Source organism: Opisthocomus hoazin, chromosome 10 (genome assembly GCF_030867145.1).
Source record: "Opisthocomus hoazin isolate bOpiHoa1 chromosome 10, bOpiHoa1.hap1, whole genome shotgun sequence".
Taxonomy (NCBI): Eukaryota; Metazoa; Chordata; class Aves; order Opisthocomiformes; family Opisthocomidae; genus Opisthocomus; species Opisthocomus hoazin.
This window is the reverse complement of record NC_134423.1, coordinates 10,123,070-10,126,849: the sequence shown is the minus strand read 5'-3', so window position 1 is coordinate 10,126,849 and position 3,780 is coordinate 10,123,070.

Below are 3,780 nucleotides of genomic sequence, written 5' to 3'. Positions count from 1 at the left end.
CAGGGAGGGGGCGGAGCGCCGGCCGGCCCCGCCCCGCCCCGCGCGAGCTCCCCTCACGGCGCCGGCGTCACGGGTGCGTCATGGCGCCGTTCGTCGTCTGTTGAGTGGAGAGCCCTGGGTGCTCAAAGCCCCGTCCACCTTCTCTCCTTCCCTCCTTCCTTACTTCCTTTCCTTCCCTTCCTTCCCTCCCTCCTCCCTTCCTAGAGTTAGGCGTATGATGGCAGCCTGGCACTTAAGCAGTCAAACTGAACTGGTTAATTATTTCAGACTAGCACGGATAATCAGATTATAGGAAACCGCAAAGGCAAAACTAATCCCTGCAACAGTTCCCTGTACGTGCGTGTTCAGAGGTGCGAACCGCTCTGCTCTGTAATTACGGCCCTACCAGAGATCACTGCACAATCGTATTTCAGCACTGAGGAGAGTCACTTTGGGGTTAATATTTACTTATGAGTTTTACGGAACAAACAGGCTTCCATATGTCTCTGGAGTGATGCGTTTGCGATCGCCATCTGTTACTCCAGAGTAGTTTTTTAGAAAAAGCATGCAAATCACTTCCCTCTTTAATTACACTGGAGCTTTGCAATATTGCGCTCTGTTCTGATTTGGAAAAGGGCCACTTTGCCAGATTCAAGGGACAGATGTTTACTTAACCACGGACCTCAAAAACAAGATCTAAAAATTGTTACCTTTTTTTATTTTCCAGAATAGGGAGGAACTGTAACTGTGCAACCGCGGGCCTTGCGATGTGCCAGCCAGGCTCTGAGGAGTGCTGCCCAAGCTGCAACGGCTCAGTGACCCAGCTGCTACGGTACCTGTTCCACGGATACAGTCTGACACCCAGCCTTCATTACTGCGCTAAGCTGGAAGAGGCGACGTTTGCTTTACACTGCATTAGAGTCAGATAGATCAACGGCAATTAAACATTTCATTTCGTTCTGACGTGGCAGAACCGCTGCAGGGAACACCGAACGTGTGGGGAACAGAAAATGTCTGACGGCATGATTTACCGCCTGTCACTGCATAACAGCGGACAGCGCCGTAACGGTGTGATGCTGATTTGTACGTTTCAAAAGAGCACAATTTTAAAATCCTTTACGCCGCCTAAATGGCTGTCCTAGCAGTTCTGCCCAAAAACCGCAGCTGAAGCTCATCCGACAAACCGATGCCGAGTCCTGACCCAGGCACGGCAGAATTCCGCTGGTCACTGGGGTGCACGTAAAGTGCTTCCGTTGGGGCACTCAGCTGAAGGCAGGCACTCCTACGAACAGCAAAATGCAGTTACTCTCTCTGTCTGTATGCAGTAAACTCAACAATCTCTACACACACATTAAAAAGCCCAGGAAATACTTGTGACTAGTTTACCAACACTTACATTTTTAAGAAGAAGCCAGATTACACTGCTGCTTCATTCCCACTCTCGTATTCACTCTCTCAAAGGATAGCCATCATTACCTTTAGCTTTCAAAAATCCTTTTGTCCCCTCAGTTCAAAGGCAGGGCCAGTTAAGCAAAAAGAGAACTGTGTGAAAATCTGCCTTTAACCAAGTGCTTCTGTTCAATGCACACGAGACTGTAGGAAATTCGACACCGTAGTTGTTTAAGTATAAGGTTTCAAAAAACCAGAGTTTAAAACACGTTGGCAGAACCAGGATCCTGCTGTTTTGGCACCAACTGGGATCCACAGGTCCACATCCTACAAAAGATAATCTTACGAGGCACTCTTGCCCCAAATGCCACCTAACCATCAGGCATTAACATGAGTTTTGCTCCTGAGCTTTTGCACTCTGTGAGCTAACGATAATATTTTTGATACATATCTTTAACACCTCTGGTTTTGGCAGAAGCCTCCGCAGTTGATTACTGTTTGATGACCATCATGTGACACTCCTTTAAAAAGACGTCACCTATTCCCCAGTTCCAGGAAAAACATCTTCCACTGCAGGTAGCTACTTCTATGCTCGTTCTGCACTTTGTCGGACTGCCTTTGATATGTCGGCGTGTCCTGCTTTTAAGGCCTAGTTTTAAGAAGATCAACGTGCAGGTTTACTATTTTTGGTCTTTGCAAAGAACAGCACTCTAGTGATCTAAACGTATGAATTTTCCACATGCATATGCTGTAAAACCTTATAAAGGGGTTAAATCAAGTCATTGTTGGAAAAAAAATTACTTAACGTATATACAGTTCAGTTCCAGAAAGGAAAAGCACTGCAGGACTCTTATCTGTAAGTTCCAGTCATGCCAAGGTTTGCTATCACGGTAGTGCTAAAAGTAGACCTTCTTCGAGCTGCAGTGCTAACCTAAACTATGTCAGCATAAGCACATTTAAACCAGATGACTACGTGCCATGGTTTACACCTTTAATTTATAAGCAATTAAGATCATAATACTTAATTCTGCAGCACAGGCAAAACCCATTCCAGACCAAGCGTATCCCTGGAAGCGAACGTGCTTCTTGTGGGTGCAGCCTAGGGCTGGCTGGCGTACAGCAATCCCCGTGGCCTTAGTGCTAGTACTACAGAGACACCCCCCCGCAGTTTAGCACTCTAGACAAACCGCTGCGAGCATTATTAGGGTGATTTTTTTTTTTTTAATCAGTCAGTACTCACTTCCTCAGAGACCACAGCCAGTTTAAACGAGGTTTTGTAGTGAACCCCCCAGAAAGCCTGCACTCTCCTGTAAAGGGCAAGAGGCTGCCGCTCGCGATGCAGAAAACCCCCCAGCTGTCCTATGTTGGTTTTAGACACCTCCAGATCAGCCTTTGGAAATTTTCTGTCTGCTTTCTAGCAGACAGACGGCGTTTCTTGTTTTCTCTAAAACAAGATCAAGGTCTGTGTTCGCAGGGAGAGGGCTGGGAAGGGGAAGTCATTCCCTTAGACCTGAATCTGTCCCTGTAGGCCACGCCACTGTGGTACAGACCGCATTTCTATCCTCCGTAACTTGCAACTTAAACGCAGTGCTGTGCTTCTGTTTTCAAAGAGTATGCCCCAAAAAAAGCTTCAGTCGTAAGACTGAAGGTAAGGCGTTAGAACTGACTCCTTCAGCAGGTCACTGAACCACGAGCAGTTACGAGAAGGAAACGAATCTCCAAGTCGAACCAAAATAGAGAACCCAAGAGGGACGTGGCCAGAACACATCCTGTTTTCAGACCATCCTGCATGCCTCTCCTTCCACCGAAACCCATTTTTAACGTAAACCGTGACTGAAGCCTTCCTCAAGCAGCAGAGGCTCCTTGCAGGAAGGACGTTCAGGCAGGGAAAGCTGGGAGGAAGCGCTGAAGCAGGGTGGCACTTCACAAGTTCTGTTTGTCTGGTGGTGGTGCTTCATATGGTGCGAAGGAAAACCTAACTCTCTTTCAGACCCTGAACCGACACCCCTAACAGATTCTCCCTCTTCCCCTCTGCTCGCAGACGAGTAACAGAACTTTGAGCAAGGCTGAAAGAAACAGCTCGGGCTGACGCACTGATTCTGCGCGGGGTTTGTGCTCTGGGCTGCACGGGTCAGCGCGCAGAGGGAAGTGCGAGTCGGGGCCTCCCGCGCTGAATTCCCCACGACACGACGAGAAACTCTTCCAGAACACCTCCCTCTGCCAGCCGGCCCCGCTCCGGCCCGGCGGGGCAAGGTGCGGCCACGGCAGCGCGGCGTTACAGGGCGACGGAGGGATGGCGAGCAGGATGCCCGGCGGGACAGCCCGGTGTGCCGCAGCCCCGGGGTCTGTCCCTGCGGGTAACGCGGGGTACGGGGCAGGGAGGCGCGGTGCCGGCCAGCCCGGCGCGGGGCA